We start from the raw sequence: 20718 nt of genomic DNA, 5'->3' as shown, positions 1-20718 counted from the left end.
GTAGGTGGTATCATTCAGCTCCACCTGGCATCGTCCACGCCGGACGTGACTTGCACGGTGCCTATATAGGTGCCACCCCAGCGCTCTGATGTCAGTTCTTTTCTTACCACGCCAGTCCTCGCAGATACGGGAAGAGCTACCCCTAATCAATTTGTGCCTAACTTTTTTCCATGTGTTGTCAAAGTGTATCTGATAGAAACATCTTGTGCAAATTCCTTACCTTTGAATTTCCCAGGCATCAGACTGGCTCCAGAAGATTTTTCTTTGAGCGATACTCCTGCACACCGCTAGTTGGGGTCAGTCAGCCCCGCATGACTTAGTCGGCATTGTGCGCATGATGTGATGTCCACGTCACCTATATAGGTGCCACCGCTGCATGCTGACGTCCTTTCTTTTCTTTTCACACCAGTCAAGCACTGATCTGTGACACATGGTCACTTTTTGGCAGTGTTTTATGACCTTTTCTCGTCCGCTTTTTGCTGTGTTGGAATGTCCTTCTACGTAGACTTTGGGGTACAGGCCTCGCAGCGCCTGCCATTGCTCCATCTTGGTGACTGACCCCTATTTGGTCAGCCTATGGTATCTGGAGTGCGACTACGACTCCAAGTCTTGCTCCTACTGCCGGACCATGGCACCTGAAGACTTTGACGGAGCAGTTCCGGAAGCTGCTTGCAGTCTGACAGTGGACTCCATAACTGACTCCTCAGAAAGAATGCTCCCGGTCGTGAGGAAGGACCAGGTCCCTCTCCAAAAGACCCAAGTCCCCTTCAAGGTCATCGAGGAATTCAGGTAAGAGGCACAAAAAACAAAAGAAGTTGAAGCGTTCTTTGACTTCTTCCTGTCCGATGAGACAGATAAATATCTGCGTTCAAGGCCTCATTCTCCAGATCCTGCGTCTGGGCCAACTTTGTGACTCCCTGGTTTCCTGGAGGCGGAGCGACCCCTGCTCAACTTAAGGAGTTTAATGAGGCAATGCACCACATTTTTGAGCTGACTGACTCCTCCGGCACGCCTTTGGGCCCCACAGAGTTGCGGGCCGGGGTTGGCCCATTGGTTTCCGGGCCAGCGGCTCTGGCGCTGATCGCCCCCAATGGATGTGGAGATTGATCTGGACCGACGCCTCTTGTACCATTGCGACCTTCCTCCACACCAGTCCTGACACAAATGTTTTTTGCAGTGTAAGAAAAGTGCAAGTATAGCAAACATTCAATTAATAAGTGCCATATCTCTCAAAGCTAAAAACATTTATACTACATAAAAAGGAGAGCGACCTAACTACTACTATTATAGATATTGCAACACAAAATACTTTGATATAAACATTTTATTTCATATTTTAGAGTCAGACATGATTAATTCTCAGATATTTTTTTCATTTTATAGTTCATGAAATTGTGAACATTAAATTGTGAACTCTATAAGCATAGAAATGGATTAATTACATAAAAAAGGACAAAAAGACACACAAACATTACAAAATGTCACACTGGACCGGTCTATATTATGTTGTTGTAGGCAAAGCGGTTGGATTTCACTACGCACGTTTCAGCAATCTGCCTTCATCAGGTGACCGTCATTTACACAATACATTGAACAGGACATGCAATCGATTTTATGTTTGAATGAGTAATTAGGCAACTGATATTCCTTTTCTAAAGTACCGTCTGGCATCTATAAATATATTAATTTTGGTTGACCGGATATGACGCAAACTGTAGCTTGAATCAGATTGATGACAAATAAACGAAAAATCGAAAACCATATGCAATTCAAACAAGTAATTGCGTTTATAGTTGGAGGCCCAAATCGACCTTATAGCATTTATAGTAGAACGTTCAGATATGTGGGTCCGAAGAGTAAACAATGGTATCAAGGTCACGTGAAGCAAGCGATAAATAGCTTGTTCGATTCTAAATATGCTGTTCGGGAAACTGGTAGAGTTCAAGATAGGGCATGCAGGGGCTTTTTGCAGCAATTATTCAGTTCTTCATGCTGATTATTACGATCAAAACGTCGAACCTCCTGATAGTCTTCCATGGTACGTGCTTCTCGCAGCCGGGGTTGGCCCATTGATTTCCGTGCCAGCGGCTCTGGTGTTGATCGCCCCCAATGGATGTGGAGATTGATCTGGACCGACGCCTCTTGTACCATTGCGACCTTCCTTCACACCAGTCCTGACACAAATGCTTTTCGCGCCTACCGACGACACCAGCCCATTCTGATTCCAAATGACTCGAAACTGCATTGATCGATGCGGATTGCGGCGCAGATAGGACCAACAGGCCTTAGGTCGTTTCCTGAACCTTATTTTGGAGGGCTAGGATTGGAAGACGTTGGAATGGGGCCCTTTAGAAGACCAGCCTTATGAGGAAATAGACTGGTATGAGGGATTCGGTGAAGCTGGTGGTCTGGATATCTCCCCTGACACTGGCAAGGTTTCTCCTCCTACAGTGGCTACGGAAGAGGGTGCATCCTATCCAATGGTGGTGCACAATGAAGCTGAGGTCCTCGACCTTAAGCTCCCCACAGTGCGGTCAAGACTAACATCTTGACAGAGGTGCTACATCTAGGAACTTCTTTGTCGGAACCCTTGCTCCCATACAACAAAGTCATCACAAAGTCCTTCTGGGAACCTGGTCCAAACCAAGCACAGGGGCTCCTGTGAAAAAGATGATTGTCCGGCACCACCGCTGTAGGGAGATAGCTTTCTATATAATCGCTAAAAAGATATACACTATGTAGCGAGTCCAGTGGATCCCCAAATGGTTTACAGAGGCTAAAGTAGATAGTACTAACACTCTTTTTTCTGTTAGTGTGAGCAAGCATTTTGGCTTAGTGGTAAGCATTTGTTGTACTCACAGAGGCAATGAGACACACCCTGAAAGAATAAATCCGAGACCAAATTAGAAAAATAACAATTCTTTTTATATATGTTGGAACACCAAGAACTTTGTTAACAAGTAAGTACTGTTTTTGTTATCAATTTTTACATGTAAGTAAATATTTCAAAGTCATGCGCTTTGCGAACAATGCAATCCTATGTAAGGAAGAATCATATATGCATAATGGTAAGTACCGTCGGTTTCAGGGGTTCACCTTCTGGGTTTTGGGTTGTAGTGAGCCAAGGTTCAACTTACTACCAGCAGTTTTTCTGTAACTACCCGGGTTTAGCAGGTGCTGGTGAGATTGGTAGCTGTGCGCTAGGGAGAAGGGGGCCACCTAAAAACAGGCTGCGCAGGGGGACTAGGGGGCAAGTTAGAGAACTCCCAAATTGGGACTTGGCTCTCAACAGGTCTTGGAGCAAGGGGGCACAGCTGGTACTTTGGTACCCTGGCCGGACGGCTCAGATTCAAAGTGGTTATGTCAGCTGGGCTTTATGTGCATAGGTGATTCTCATGGTTAGTGACAAGCAGCTGGCAGGGGCAAAAGCAGGACAGCTAGGCCACTCATGAAGTGGGTTTCAGTGATTCTGACGATCTCTGCAGTTGCTCGGTCATGGTGCGGAGGAAATCCTGAAGCGACTCACAGTTGCTATAAGGTGCAGGGTGTCTGATAACCGGGGATTGGTGCTGCATGGCTCCGGTTGGTCCTGGTTTCTTCACACTCGGTGGGGAGACAGATCTGACCTTCCAGAGCATGAGTACCTCTTCCTGGTCAACTGCAGCTTTGGTCGGTCCGGGGATCTGCAAGGCAGTGAATAGAAAAGTAGGATCCTTCTGGTATAGATACTCCCATGTTTTGCCTGGTGTCATTGTGTTTTGACTGTACATCACTTGAAATCTGCTAACCATGACCCCAGTGGCAGTGCTCTGTAAGTACTTTGTACACTCCACAATTGGCATTCAGGGGTACCATTGTAAGTCCCTAGTAAATGGTGCCTCGGAGATTGGTACACCAGGGGTCTCCTATGGGCTGCATCATGTATAATGCCACCATTGGGTGCCCATCGGAGACTGTCTGCAGAGCTGCCATTGCTTGCACCTGTCACTTTGCATATAAGGTTCTCCTTATAGCCCAGTCTCTATACTTTTATCCTATAAGTCACCCCTATGGTAGGCCCTTCATTCAAAGAGCAGGGTGCATGGTTCTAAGTTTGTGGGTACCCCTGCACTAGCAGAGGTACCCCTACAAAACTCTGACCTCATTTTCCGGGCTTTGTAAGTGCGGGACACTGGCAAGTCGAGATGTCCAACTACATAATAGCTGCCCCGAACCTGGTCATGTTTGGTATCCAACATGTTGCAATCATGCAGCTACATTGATTCCAGTGTTAGTTGCATGATACCTTGTACTGCGACCCCCCAAAACCTACCTGTGAAGGCTTACAGGGTCTGCCTGCCAGCCCACACTGCCTCCGACCCTAGACCGTGCTCTTCACCCCTGCTGATAAGCTTAACTCGGACAGGGGAAGCTGAACAAAGGATTTCCTACGAAAGAGCTGTGTGACCACCTCTTGGTTATAATGAGGTAGGGTGAGGATGCTTCCAATGGCCACCAGAATGTATTGAAGGGCACATTTGGTGCCCTCCTTGCATGAACCAGTTCAGGACCCATCAGCTCCCACTCTGGCACAAAACTACACAAAGGTCAGGGAAGTGTCCAGCTCCTCCCAAGGTAGGTGCCCGAGCTGTCCCAGGTGGCCTCTTGATTCTCCCATGTTGAATCTTGGCCCTTGGGAGCATCTGACTGGCTAGGCCAGCTGAGTAGCACCCCTGGCCCGCGCTGACTGGCGGGTCTCCAGAGAAGAGGTCCTTACCTTTTTTAGGGTTACTTAAGGGCTCCCTGGAGGGTGGGTCTGTAGATTAATCTCAACAACAACTTCAAGATCTGACTGCCTGTCATCTGAAGACTGTCAGAAGACACTTCATCCACTTGTTCCAGAGTTCACTGCTGGTGAATACTGGAACTCTGCTGTTCTTCGAGCCATGACAAAAGATAAGACCGCTTTCGGTGGGAAAATTCCTGATGCATCTTCGTCCCTGTTCGTCTCAAGTTCTTCAACTCCGTGGCCATTCATCCTGCATCTCACCAAGGATTCAGCCTGCTTCAAAGCCAGAAGGAATCTCCCTTAAAGTGAAGAAGTCAAATAATGGGATATGAGATCCCTTTTACCCCGCTAACCAGTCTTCTGGGATATATCAAAGATGTGCCCGAGCCCTGACGTCGTTTAATAGCTATGCTATTACTACTAGCTAAACGGCAAATCGCCTAACACTGGGGGAGGAGGGGAGTTCCCAAGGTCGCTATATGGCTCAAAGATGCTACATACTGCCAGGAGCAATTGGCCCAGTAATGGGAATTGAGGCCCTTGCAAAGTCGCCCAAAAGATATCTGGGAACCGCTTCAAGCTCATTTGCAATCACTGGACAACACACCTCCCTAGATCGCTATATGCACAAAAACATCCATATACTCTTACATTTATCTCTGGGGTTGAGATCGATGAAGGTCCGCTGCCAATGTCGAACTAAGCCACACCCTATAGAATAGGCTTGAATTGGTTATGAAACGGTATATGTGACTAATATTTGCTAATGCTGGTTTAAGATGCTCTATTAAACAAAATAGAATCCACTCTGGTAGTGGTACTGATCCCTACAATGGTGGGGAGCACACAGTGTTGTTTTAAATACCCCTCACACACCAACAGGCCCCTTGGTGTCATGCTTCATCATTGGGGTCTTCGCACACCTCTAAAGGGTAGAGTTCACTTTTACATCTACATCCCATGTGAGTAAGGTGAGGATAGTTGTGCATATCCTCGTCCTGAAGAAGGAGTTCTTACACTCCGAAACATGTCGACGCACTTTTGAGGTTGACGTACCTTAAAATGCAGTAAACAACCTTTAATTATACCAGCCGAGGGCTTAATAAAAACGTTTTATTATTTTTTCTCCTACGAGCAAAGTATCTTGTAATCACCACTTTTCACCACCTCACCACTCACACTTGTTTCTCTCACACACACCAACACATAGTTCACTTTCAGTGCTCCTACGTAGTCGTGAGTCGCAGCACGCCGCATCCCGTAGAGGGGTGCGAAGACCCCAATGATGAAGCATGACACCAAGGGGCCTGTTGGTGTGTGAGGGGTATTTAAAACAACACTGTGTGCTCCCCACCATTGTAAGGATCACTACCACTACCAGAGTGGATTCTATTTTGTTTATGTAAATTGCCAGGGGAGACCGAATCCACTTCCTCCTCTCCCTCCCTCCTCTTGTTATATTCTTAAGATGCTCTATTAAACACACAACTGCAATGCTCGCTATACTTCAAATGATGTTCATGACAGCACCCTTTGTTTCTCCCCCTTCCGTCTCCTCTCTCCCCCCCCCCTTATTCCTATCCCTGCCCATTTTAAGGTCACTGCTCTGTTTTGTAATAGCTTCCTTTGTAATGTATGCTATATTCTCTCATATGCCAATAAAAATAAAAAAAGTGAAGAAGTCACTTTACCTCGTCCACAGGCACCTCTGTGCCAACAACCAGTTTGCTGATCCTGTTGTCCCACGGCATCTCCCAGCTCTGCAAAACAGGTGGTGGTTTGTTAGTTCTCCAGAGGCCTGATCAGTCTCCCCTGTATCTTGGATGACTGTAAACCCTCTCCAGCATCGTTCCCGGGGCTCAAAGTCCTCTTTGTCGACGTCGTCGGGTAAGAGGCACCACAAGAAGCACAAGAAGTCAAAGCATGCTCTGACTTCGCCCTGTCTGCCATGTGGCGAGAAGGAGGAGCCTCTGCGTTCTAGGCCGCTTCTTCCTTCTTTCTGGGGGCAGGAGCGACCCCCGTTCACCTTAAGTAATTTTATGGCGCAATGTGCGCCGTGATTGGGCGGTCTGATCCTGCTGGAGCGCTTCGGGCCCCGCAGGTAAAGGAGATCCAGTGGACCTCGCTTCTCCTGTCGTACCCATTCCCAGGTCCGGACCAGCACCAGTCGCACCTCCACAGTGACCTACCCCTGTGCCGCGTCTGATTCCCAGGTCTCCGGCGCCGGTGGCGCCTTCCCTATTCTCATTCCAGACGATACAGCGTCTTTCCACACCGAGGCTGGCGTCGACGGATCCGTATGGCTTCATACCGTCTGACCAGCCCCTTTCTGAAGATTTAGGGTTGGAGGAAGAGGATTGGGAGGGGGAGCAAGATCCCTTAGCAATCCCACAGTCCCAGGACATGGACTGATATGAGGAGCTGGGTGATGCCAGTGGCATGGAGACTTCCCCAGATTCTGTCATGCTATCTCTCCCTACCCTCTCTACGGAGGAGGGGGTGCTATGGTGGGGCCTAGGGATGCGGAGGTCCTAGACTTGAAGCTCCCTAAAGTGGCGGTCCAGAAGAATGTCTTGACAGAGGTCCTGCTGCCTAGGTGTCTCCTCATTGGAACCCTTACTGCCTTTTAACAAGGCCTTAACAGCGTTCTTCTGGGCACCTGGTCCAAACCCAGCACAGAGGCTCCTGTGAATAGAACGATTGCCTGCCGCCATTGCCCTGCACCTGGCGATCCAGTTTCCCTCACTGCCCACCCCACCCCACAAAGTTTGGTGGTCCAGCCTTCCACTTCCTGGACAGGGAATCCAAACTGCTTGAGACCTTTGGGAAGAAAAGTAATTATTCCGCCAGCCTTGCATTGCGGTCAGTATCACCCCATGCCTTTTGGGCCGTTACTCCCATTCTACATTGGATACAGTTGCTCAGGTGCTGCCTAGGGTCTTGGAGAATGACCGGATCCTGCTCTCCCAAGCAATACAGGAGATTCACCATTCATTGTGGCTTGGACACAGCAGACTCGCTGGGCAGATCAATTTCTTAGACGGTGGCCATCAGGACCTCATGGACATGCCTATGATGGCTCACGTCTCTTCAGAGACATAGCTGACGCAGCGCTTGAGCGATTCAAGGATTCATGGGTTTCTGCCAAATCCTTGGGCCATAGTACTACAACCCGGCCTTTGACTGCTTTTCACTCCTTTTGTGGCTAGGTGGGGCTTCCAACTGCACCAACCCTATTCCAGCCAGCAGGTTCCGCAAGTTCTGCAACCTCTGCGGGGCAGTGGCTGCGGTTCATCCCGTCCTGGATGGTTGAGAGGCCAGAAGTTGAGCCCAGTCACCATCCCCTCCTACACCGCAAAACCTTCCTAGTCCGGTCCTTCTGGGTCACAAGCATTTAGTTGGTGGCAGGATATGCCATCACCTCCACCACTGGAGCGACATCACCTTGGACAGGTGGGTGTTGCAGATAGTCTAAAGGGGATACTCCCTCCACTTCGATACTACTGCTCCCTCTATTCCTCCAACTCACGATCGTCTGATGGAGTATCGTCTCACGCTACTTCACGAGGAAGTCAAGGCTCTCTTGGCCAAGGGAGCTATAAAGAGGGTTCCCGTACCAGAAATAGGTTGCGGTTGCTCTTCCTGCTATTTCCTGGTTCCAAAGAAGGATGGAGGTCTCCGTCCTATCCTCAACCTCAGAGCCCTCAAGTACTTCCTCAAGAAGGAGAAATTCAAGATGCTCACTCTGGCTCAGGAATTGTCTGCCCTAGACCTGGGAGACTATGGTAGCGTTTGGACTGGCAGGATGCCTGTTTCCTGTCCTGCCAGCCCATCGTTGTTATCTGTGGTTTACAGTGGGCTAGGAGCACTTTCAGTTTGCTGTGACCCCTCTTTTGGCCTCACCAGTGCCCCGCGGGTATTCACCAAGGTGATGGCGGTGGTCGAAGGTCATCTGTGGAGATCAGGGGTTCAGGATTTTCCCTATCTCGATGACTAGTTGTTGAAGGTGGGCTCATCCCTGGCAGTCATCTCCCATCTCCAGACTACGGCGAACCTCTTGCATTCGCTGGGGTTTACCATCAATATGCCGAAGTCACATCTGACTCCCTCTCAGACGCTCCCTTTCATCGTAGCAGTTCTGGACACAGTGCAGTTTTGGGCTTATCCTCCTGAGTGGCGAGTCCAGTATATTCGGGCTGAAACCGATATTTCAGCCTCTCTCCTGGATTTCGGTGAAAATGACTCTGAGGCTGCTGGGCCTCATGGCCTCTTGCATCCTACTATGATCTAAATGGTCGACATGTTTCTGTAGACTCGGGACCAATTTCGCTACTGCTTAATCTCAAAACGAGAAGTGAGAATAAAAATGAGTGGAAACCTTACTTTAAATATATTTGTAGTAAGCCAGGAAGTCCTTTAACAAGTACTCATCCTCCTTGTAACTCTGGAGAGGGGAGAAAAACACAGACACAGACAACAGACAAGTACGAACAAAGTCATAGTCAGTATAATGTAAACTTTGACCATGGTAGGTATGTATCTTGCATATGCCTAGACACAGGTCTTATAGTACATATAGGGCTCGTTATGACGGCCCCCACTCGCTTACCTTGTAAAATAGAAGGTAAGCACTACGCCTCACCTGGCCACGGCTCAGGTAGAAGGGAGTACCGCGCTATGAAAACAAAACAGACATAGTACACCATATCAACAGAATAGGTCATAGCACACTGAGAAGACTTTGTAACCCCCAATATATCACATGGCATGTGTAGAGACTATTTTGGATCAACACGCCAAAATGCTTCACAAACTCGAAAATAAAAAAGGTGAGCCAGTCGAGTCTCAAGTCGATGTTGTGTCCATTATGTTACAATTTCTTGTTGTCCCATTTTCACTTTACAAAGACTTGATATGTTCTATTATTCAGTACATACACAGATGTATTCTGTCAGAATGCCACATCACATAATGCAGCAAAGTTAGCGACTATACGGCACATCAACGAGCTTATTTTGGTAAGTAATTAAACTGCCAAGGGCTCGGGTGACCAAGTAAATTTGACCAAATTAGTATGTGCGTTAAAGATGGTCTCGCACAGATCCTGTAGGCTGTTCTGACTTAAGCAAACAAACCAGCAGTCAAAGCGAAGCGCTATTCTAACGTAAACGAAAACACCAGCAATCAAAGCAAAGCGCTGACCCACCTGTCCGTCGGTACTCCGGGCGTCCCTCAGGGCCGTCTCGGGGAGGTACCGACGCGACAGTGACATCTTTGTAGCTAGTGCAAGTCGCGTCATTGCGTAAACACGCCGAAGCCACGCCTCTCTTCGCACGTGACTGCTGTGTGTTCAGGGAAGTGAGGTTCCGATGAAACCGACCTCGACACACGTTTGCATTTGCGCCAGCTTATTCCTTGGTTTCAAGAAAAGGGAGCGGTAGTCTATCTTCAGAATCCGGCTAAGCTAAAAATTATTGTAAAGGGTCAAACCAGGTTTTTTTTTTTTTAGATCGTGGCCAAAGAATATTTGTTGTCATTATGATGATGATGATGATGCCAGTAATATCTGTCTAGAGTGTGACCACCAAGTCTAATGGTATCCGAAGTTGGAGTTTATTTAAAATGGTGTTCTTTTTCCAACCTAGAAGAGGGGTGGAGAAGTTGGCACTCCATATTCTCAGGGACTCACAGTCCTTGTGCCTCATATGGTTGGCTGGGTGGGAGGGGGGGAGAAGGAGGGGTGGTTCAGGGTTGAGGGAAGGGTGGAGGTGGGGGTGTGGTGGGGGGGAGAAAAGTCAGCAGCATTCACTGATAGTTTGAAGTTTGTACTATTTTTTTGGTAATATACCGTATGGCTCATCACTACATAAATGTTAAAAAGAGGTGCGCTAGACAATTCATATATTTTGAAAATAAGAAAGGATGTTTCAAAAAAAAAAAAATTCTATAAAAAATAGACAGAAAATTAAGCATATGTACGTTAAATATTAGTGGGCTTAATGATCCAAAGAAAAGGGATGTATTGTCCAAAATTATTCAATTATTGCGAATTGACATATTATGATTACAGGAAACGCACATAGCTTGGGAAAAGAGAGGTTGGTTGAAAAATGTAGGTTTAAAATTAGTTTTGTGCTCAAAACAAACAGGGATTAAGAGGAGTAGCTATCCTCATGAAACAGGGGTCTAGGGATCTGTTTAAGGACCAGGGAAGACAAATGGGGGAGGGGATGGGTTATAGGGGAATGCAAGATCGATGAGAATAGAGTCACCATGTGTACTATATATGATCCTAATTTGGATGATTCAGAGTTTATGGATTTTATTAATGTCGAATTAGCTTTATGGGCTCAACCACTGATTCTTTGTGGGGACTTGAATATTCACATGGATGCAGACTTCCATATTAGGAAGAATGGAAGATACATTGGAAGAAAAAATCGTCTTTTTATGGCTCTGCATGAATTAACTATAGAACACGGGCTTATTGACGTTCGGAACATGCTCCACGCAGAAGAAATAGGATATACTTTTTTTTCAGCCCCACACAAGAAATTTGTGCGGTTGGATTATTTTTTTATTTCACAGCAGCTTACAGGAAAAGTTAAAATTGAAATCTTACCAAAGCTCGTATCTGACCATAATCCACTAATGCTGGAATTAATTTTGGACTCACAGATAAGAAAAGGGAAAGGTATTATTTGGTTGTTTGAAATAAATGTACTACTAGAATAGGACTATTGTCAACATATGGCTAAATTCAGAGGAATTTTTTAAAATAATAAAAGTACTGCATCAAATAATATAGTCTGGGATGCATTCAAGGCGACAGTTAGGGGAGAGACTTTAAGTTATTCGAATTTTCGTCGCAAAGCAAGATGGATTAAATTTAAGAACGAAACAGATATGGTTATGAAGGCAGAACGTGAGTTAGCTGATAAGATTAGATTGGGACAGGAAATAGAAGGTGCACAACAAGATTTAACAATCAAAAGGGCTTTAGCGTATTCTAATATAGCAGATCGAATTGCAGCTAAACATAGACAATACAAAGCACAATGTTACAAACTTAGTGAACAAACTGGAAGGGTCCTGGCAAAAAGATTACGTCAAAAGGCGGTTTTAATGATATTTAAAAGATTTTTGACCTGAAGGGGGCTGTGCAAGAATCTAAAACGGGTATATTAAAAGAATTTCAAGATTTTTATCAAGCATTATATAGTGAACCGGTAGATGGGGAGCGAGCTGAAAACGGTGCTGTGGAATATTTGGAGAATTTAGATACCATAGAACTCAGAGATACAGGCATTGTTAGCAGCCCTCGTAATGTGGGAGGAAATTGAAGCGGCTTTATTAGGTCTAGCTTCAGGGAAAGCTATGGGACTGGACAATATCCCTCTTGAATTTTATCGTACTTTTAGAAAAGTACTAAAATCTGAATTGATAGAATTATTTTAACAAGCTTTTTCAGGTAATCCCCCAGAATCCTGGTCTATAGCAACTATTGTAATGTTTAAGAAGAAAGAGAAGGCCGACACTGACATGGCTTCATATAGGCCAATCTCGCTCATCAACGCTGACAGTAAGGTGTACTCGAAGATATTAGCCAATAGATTGAATGATTTAATGCCAAGTTTAGTCTCAATTAGGCAGCACAGATTTATTTTAAATCGAGATACCACAAATCATGTGAAAAGGATTATTTCCCTCTTGGATTGGGCACAAGCTACAAGATCCCCTGTTGCGGTGGCCCTGTTAGATGCAGAAAAGGCATTTGACAGGGTCTCCTGGAAATTTTTATGGTCCACTTTAAGATGGAAAGGATTCCCTAAAGATTGTATTAATGCGATACAAACACTATGGGCCAGATGTAGGAAGGCAAATACCGGTCGGTAATGGCCGATTTCCGCCGTTACCGACCAGTATTTCGAGTTTGGGATGTAGGGCCATGTTAAAATACAGATTCAGTAGTTTTACAGATTCGGTAAAATACTGATTCGGTAAAATTACTGAATCTGTATTTTGACATGTAGGTAGCACTGTAATCGGTGCTACAGGGGTTTAAGAATTCGTTATTTACCACCAACTAGTAGTTGGTGGTAAATAATGAAAACCCTTTCAAAAGCATTTTTTTTGCTTTTATAACAGTGCCATGTTGCAGACATACATACCCTAAGGGCATGTATGTCTGCAACATGTGCACCCATGCACAATTGAGGGGTGCAACAGGGTGTCAAAGTGACACCCTGCCACCCTTCTATGTTTCCCCCAATTACCGAATCAGTATTTACCGATTCGGTAATTGACATTCATTCCTCTGGGCCTCCAGGCCCAGAGGAATGAATGGCAATTACCGAATCGGTAAATACCGATTCGGTAATTACTGAATCATACCGATTCGGTAATTAAATCGGTAAAATTACCTACATCCGGATTGCCAGTTCTTAAATACCGAATCGGTATGATTCAGTATTTAAGAATCAGTAATCTGGGATTACCTACATCGAGCCCTATATATTTCTCCGAAGGCTACAGTTCGCATCACTGGGGGTGTCTCGGACAGTTTGGCAATAACAAGGGGGACCAGGCAAGGTTGCCCTTGTTCCCCATTGTTATTTGCTCTTTATATTGAGCCCTTTTTAAATAGATTAGAAATAGAAGCAGGAATCAACCCGGTTAGCACATCAGGTATCATATAAGGTATTTGAATATGCAGATAATGTTGCTATTGTAACGCCACACGCCATCGGAACCGCTCTGCCCAAACCCAGTCCCGGGGTGGGGGTGGGATGGGTGGGGGGGGAGGTTGAGGGTGGACTGCAACGACCGCGCTCGTCAGGGGGGACTATATTTCCCAGCGGCCCCAGCAGACGCAGAGTCCCGCGTCAGAGCGTCGGTTCCAAGAGGCGCTTTAAGAACTCGCTAGGGCTCCCGCGGCGCGGTACGCTTGTCTACCTGCAATTTGCACGCCACACGCCATCGGAACTACTCTGCCCAAACCCAGTCCCGGGGGAGGGGGGGACTGCAACGACCGCGCACGCCACGTAACACGCTCAGCAGGGACTACATTTCCGAGCGGCCCCAGCAGATGCAGAGTCGAGCGTCAGCGCCAGGAGGCGCTTTAAGAACTCGCTAGGGCTCCCGGGGGGGACTGCAACGACCGCACACGCCACGTACAGCGCTCAGCGGGTACTACATTTCCCAGCGGCCCCAGCAGACGCAGAGTCCCGCGTCAGTGCCAGGAGGGGCTTTAAGAACTCGCCAGGGCTCCCGCGGCGCAGGACGCTTGTCTACCTGCACTTTGCTCGCCACACGGCATCGGAACCACTCTGCCCAAACCCAGCCCCAGGCGGGGGGGGTGAGGGGACTGCAACGACCGCGCACGCCACGTAACGTGCTCAGCGGGGACTAAATTTCCTAGCGGCAGATGCAGAGTCCCGCGTCAGAGCGTCAGCGCCAGGAGGCGCTTTAAGAACTCGCCAGGGCTCCCACGGCGCGGGACGCTTGTCTACCTGCACTTTGCACGACACACACCATCGGCACCACTCTTCCCAAACCCAGTCCCGGGGGTTGGGGGGGGACTGCAACGAACGCGCACGCCATGTAACGCGCTCAGCAGGGACTACATTTCCCAGCGGCCCCAGCAGACGCAGAGTCCCGCATCAGAGCGTCAGCGCGTCAGCACCAGGAGGCGCTTTAAGAATTTGCCAGGGCTCCCGCGGGGGCGTGCCCGGGCCCAAGTCCGGGCCAAGGGCTGGTCCGTCTGCACCCGGAAGAGGCTGGGCTGGGCCACCCCTCTTTTATCTAACATCGGGCGTTGAATCCAAGGTACTGTTACCATGACTATTGATTACTTTTGTGTGGCTTTATCCAGACTTTTAAAGGATTATAGTAGACCAGTGTATAGTTAGAACTCTATGGTTAGACTAGAAGGACTTAAACGCACTAAGAATAGAGTGGTGTGTTGTGGTACATCTTACAAATTTTCAGTATTATCGGGGAACCCAAACACAGCACAGTTAGAATGGGGAACAGAGCCTGTGTAGAGAAGAAACAGGCGTTGCTTAAACCAACATTAAAACCCACCCCTATCGATAAGATGCTAGAAAAGGCAAGGTGTTGTGACATCTGAAATAGAACGGACTGAGAGGCGGCTGTCACTGACCCCTAATTTGGAAATCCTCTCACCGGATCATGTAACAGCACAATCCTTAGGGGCCACATAGTCTGACATCTCTAGTGACCAATTACTAACGAATGTAGTCATCACCCAAAGTGATTTCAGGGTTTCCCAACTAACTCAAACTAGTAGAAATGGTAAAATAAAAGCAAAGTCGAACCCAGTTGTAAGGTGGAAGAAGATTCAGGGTCACTCAGTGGACAAGGGAAAACCAGGGGTGGGGAATCAGTTAGAGGCAAATATAGAAACAGCCAGTTTGGGTTACTAAACTGATAGTGGACCTGCAGTGCCAAATTAGGGATATTGTAAAGGATGAACTTAGGTTCCTACAAGAGAAAGTAGAGGGGTTGACTAAGCTATTTAATGACTGGATACAGAGAGGCATAACTCATGGCCCTGCCAATGTTGAGAATGGGCCACAAACCTCCTATAGATCTGCTCCGGATAGTGTCAACCCGAAAACTAGTGTCCAAGTAGTACCCTCAAATAGAAGGAGGGCTCCGCACGCAATGGAGGCCAACAGGGACTGTACGTTAAGCACCTGGAGGCTACCTCAATTCAACCTACAAGTTTACCCCAGCAGACTATTCATGAAGAGCAACCAGTAGTAAACTGTAGGCAGGCTGGGGGTTGTGCTCCTAAAACAATAGAGGACACGAATGGTCCGTACCCCCCAAGAGTTATCAACCTCCCCTCAGCATCCACCCCATACTTCTTTATACTTGCAGGTGTTCCTGAACTCAGAAAGTAGCAGTCTGAGTCCCACCAGGACCTAAAGAATAAGTGTGTCCATTAGTTGGTAAATAATTGCCATTTTAGATATGAGAATGTGGAGGAAATTGTAACAACACGCAGGGTGGGTTGGCTTGGCAGATGTCAGAAAGACATAGTCAGGGATTGCATAATAATTAATTTTAGAAATCCCAGGATGACCAAAAGTATTTTATGTCGAGAACCAGGAAAATCATTTAGTGGTATCCAGGCCCTTCCATTAGGGTATTTTTACTCCCCCAACACTCATTTTTATGATTTTTACCAAAGGGATCAGCAAAGGAGAAACTATTATAAAACTCTTGGACCACCATATCCAGATCTGTATTGCCAGGGAAAGCCCACATATTCCATACCCACCGCAAATAGATATAGCTGCCTAGAGGGAGTGGATTGACTATGGGATGAGTCATCTATTACTATAATACAAACTGTCCCAGTGCAACAAGAAATTGATAGGGAGGGGTTGGGGGGGGGGTGTAGAGCTATGTCTTACTCCCAGAGGGGAACAAGGCAGACGGAGCATGAGCACCTCCCCTGCCTGCTCCCAAAATGAAGGAGAATTTACAAGGCAAGCTAATACCATAATTACATTATTACCAGGATCCAGCCCCATGTTTGACCCGGGGACTACAAAAGTAATAACGCTTCCACTCGGTTTAGAGCCCCCAACATTGAAATATATTAATCCTCCAATAATAAGAATTATATCTTGGAACGTGGCAGGGTTGAATAATAAGGTGGAGGACCCCACTTGGTGTTCCTTCACCGATAATTTCGACATCTGCATGTTCCAAGAAACTTGGGCTAGTGGGGCGATCTCAGGGTTGGGCTTTGCCACCTTTAGTATCCCAGCAACCTTTGAAGGTAGGTGGAGACCATCAGGGGGTGGGTGGGTGCCCATCTAGGATGCCAAGCAGATTAATACAGGGTCAAAAGACATATTATGTGTTTTACCACATTTCCCTCTAAGGATTTCTGTAGCCCTCATCAACGTATATTCAAGACCCACAGCTCTAGCTAAAGAGTCACAAACGCTGGAGGAATTATCCAACTTCCTAGGAACCATTATTGATCAGCATATTCTGATCCTGGGTGGGTATTTTAATTGCCAGTTTGAACCACTGGCGGGTTTACATAAGGAAGGATTATCTGAAGAGGACAACTACTGGATAATTCCTGAGACTAGTTGACCTCTGGTAAAAAAATGGTCTCCTTTGGTGATCCAAATGAACTGCCTCGCACTTAAATATTCCCTCAGAGCTTGTAACGTCAGAACCACTTCCGAAACCTCCAATAGCTACACCTTTTATCGAAATGAACGGGGCTCCATACTTGACTATATTTTAATTGAGTCTAAATCCTGGGAGAGGGTCCTAGATTTTAGGGTCATCCAACGATATGATAGCGATCACTATGCGCTGGCGTTGGATTTAAAGGGTTTTATTCAAGGGGGTGACCATGCAAAGGAAAACTTCATAGATCCTAGGATGTCCATATCAAATTGTCGGCGACGAGCAAGATGGACGGACCTTAGCCATTCCCAAGACAAAATGAGTGCCCTCTATCAAGTTTTGATCCCAGTGCTCCAAACTGCCTCCCTCTCATTAAACCAAATAGGGGACGACATAGATTTGGAGAAGGTAACGAAGAACCATGCCTACTTAGAAGAGGTCACATTAGATTTCTTCTATCCGAAAAAAACAGATAGATCAAGGAAAAAACCTCCCTTCAGTGGTACAACGACCATTGCCGTAAAATGAAAGAAGCTCTGGTACTATCCATCAAGGCAAATGATCGTCCATCAATCAAAATAGCAAGGACGATATATAAAAAGGCAATTGCAGAAGCAAATAAAAAATGGGAAACCGAAAGATGGGAGGATCTGAAATATGCTCTGGGAGCAAGGGACATGAGGTCATTCTGGAGAGTAGTCATTCTAGATAGCTCTGGTCCGAGGAAGCCGGTAGATCCCAATCTGGGAGAGGAAGTTTGGAGGGAACACTTCCAATCCCTCTATTCTATAGAAGACACAGTGGTCAACGGCCCAGAAGGTGATAACCTGTTAGGGGTTGACCCCTCCGCTGTCCCAAGGGATATCAATGCAGACACTGATCTCCAATGCAATGTAACTATAACTTTAAAAGAAATTAAGGGAACTCTAGCAAAAATTGCACCTGGGAAAGCCCCGGGTTTAGCCAAAATTCCTGGGGACCGCTTTTGCAATGAACCCTCTGTATGGGTTCCATATTTTTGGGTTCGCTTTAATGCGATAATACAGGGTATGTTCCACGGAGTTGGGCTGGAGCCGAAATAATTCCGATTCATAAAAAAAGGCTCCCCACTTTTACCAAATAAATACAGACCAATCAGCCTGATTGACATTTCACAAAAGGTTTTCGCCCGTGTAGTGCCTTTTAGACTCCAGTCTTGGATGGAGGAACAGAATATACTTACCCCCCTCCAGGCCGGGTTCAGGGAAAAAATGTCCACTATCAACCAAATTCCTAGGCTCCAGATGCTACACTGGAAGACCGTGTCCCTAATATTCGTCGTCCTCCGGTCAGCCTTCGATTTGGTCCCTAGGGACAAACTCTGGTCAGTCCTTTATGAAATGGGGGCCCCTCCACAAATAATTTATCTTATTAAGCTACTACACGAGGAAAACTTTGCGCAAATCAGGTATGGCAAAGAGGGGAACCTTACTGCGCCAATACCAATCAAGCGCGGAGTACGTCAAGGCTGCGTGCTAGCCCCCATCCTGTTTAGTCTCTGTATCAATGGCCTAATAGATTACTTAGCAATAGCAAAAGATCTCAATGCCCCTAAACTAGCCCTCCGCCCAATATCTGCAATGATGTTTGCGGATGATACCCTGCTGGTGTCTAAATCCCCTATGGGGATTCAGAGGGTTCTTGATAAATTTGAACTTTTCTGCAGACATAGGGGTCTGGAAATAAATCTGCATAAAACCAAATGTATGGCGTTTAATTGCCCCAAAAGTACAAGATCTAACCCCATACTAACAGGTAAACCCCTAGAAAGAGTCACTTCTCTTGATTATCTAGGGGTAACAATATCAGAAACAATGGATTGGGGGCCCAAGTTAAGAAATCAGCCCTCAAATTGACACAATCTTCAGGAGACATCAAGAGGTCTTCTGCATAAATCTAGCCAGAAATTATTTAGCCCTGCCATTGAAATCTATAAAGTACAAGCACGACGTGGGAACTATATGGTGCGGAGCTCTGGGGACATGTAAATCACGAGAATCTCATCCAGGTAGAGAACAGCTTCCTGAGACAGTTAGTAAACCTCCCAAAGAGCACTCCACTCATCCCCTTGCGTCTAGATCTAGGTCTCACAGCAATTACGGACATAATAGCTCTGAAACCCCTACTCTACTGGCGTAGACTTTGGGCTACCCCAGAACTTTCATCATATAGAGAGGAAGTAAGGGAAATAATGCACTTGAGAGGGGCTGCGAGAATGCCGTGGTTTGCTTATATTAAACAGTGGCTGGTTCGACTTGGATTGAACGAGCTGTGGGACCACCCAGACACCTTTGGTCCCAGTCTTCCTAGGAATATAATGAAAGCATACTTTGACGAGTATAAATCAGCCCAACTCCAGAGTTGCTCCCGAATTGGCTTATTAACTTCAGTTTTCCTTGAAATTAAAGATAGGCATAGTTTTGAACCAATTCTAGATGAAATTAAACCGGCAGCGGCTAAGAAGCTATATCTCCAGTTCAGATATGTGACCATACCTTTAAGATGTTTTACTTCTAAATTGGGGGATGTGCAAACCGCAAATTGACCTGTGTGAATGTATTGAGGAAACTATTCTGCATGTTTTATTCATCTGTCCCGCTTAACAAAAGGCAAGGAAACGTTGGCTGGTCCAGATCTGTAAGAACCTTGGCACAAGATGCTGCTCTGAGGCTCTCAGGATACTGAAGTATGATATTAGCATACCGATAGTCTACTCAGTCGCAGGGTTCCTACATTCTATGTGGCACATGCGCCGAAAATATTGAAAGCATGAGTGAAGAGACATTGGGCCCTCTCTCATCCTGTATGTGATTTATTCCATCTGGAGCAGGACATTAATCATATTATATGAGTCGGTTACTTTAAATTAGGCTAAACAGATATTAGAAAAATGTAGGAGTGTTGTTGGCCCTAGACCCCGGTGTAGGAAATGTTTGACTCCTGGGTTCCACATCTGAGAAATATTAGAGTAAAGGTCATCCTTTTTTTAGCATCTTTGTAAAGTAAATGTTTTTAGGTAATTTATTTATTTATCTAGCATATTTGCACTTCCAGAGTATGGAGTTCTATAGACTGCCAGGAACAAATCCTACCAATTTGCACTTTTCTATGATAAATTAACACCATTCACATTCTCTCCTATTTTTTATTGTCACAATTTTAAATGTATTGCTATGTTTTATGATTGCACTTTTTGAGGTTATGTTAACGGAAATAGTTTTTGTGTGGATGATGCTATTGTAACCACAGATATTAAGAATGCTTTACCAAAGATAGTTGAATTGGCTGAAAGATTTGGGGTATATTCCGGCTATAAATTGAATATTGCTCAAACGCAGCTAATTCATTCTGATGCAGGTCGGCCAATAGATATGAATTTTTCTTCTGAGGCCCTCTATTTAGGTATTAAAATCTCAGCAATGATAGATGATATAGTCCGGCTGAACATGAATCCTATAGTAGATTCAGTAAATAAAACTCTTGAAAGGCTGAATAATCTTCATTTATTTCTGTATGGTCGCAGTAATGTTTTAAAAATGTGAATTTTTCCGAAATCTTTGTATTTATTTCGAACAATCCCTTTGCTTTTTCCAGCCTCTTTCTTTGTCAAAATTAAGAGGGTTTGCTCTAGGTTTTTCTGGGGTTATCGTAGGTCCAGGAGAGCAAAGAAGTGGTGTATTTTACCTAGAGATAGGAGGGGTTGGGGGATTCCAAATTTTCAGCTA

The 20718-nt window shown here is 45.9% G+C and overlaps 1 protein-coding gene across 2 annotated transcripts in view; it reads left to right on the top strand.

Annotated features, from left to right (window-relative positions):
- The window catches only part of HTT (huntingtin), a 2178328-nt gene that overhangs the window by 1174030 nt on the left and 983580 nt on the right, over window positions 1–20718 (top strand). The gene's annotated exons all lie outside the window — the stretch shown is intronic.

Source organism: Lissotriton vulgaris, chromosome 3_2, assembly GCF_964263255.1.
Source record: "Lissotriton vulgaris chromosome 3_2, aLisVul1.2, whole genome shotgun sequence".
Taxonomy (NCBI): Eukaryota; Metazoa; Chordata; class Amphibia; order Caudata; family Salamandridae; genus Lissotriton; species Lissotriton vulgaris.
This window is presented reverse-complemented; position numbering and strand designations above follow the sequence as displayed.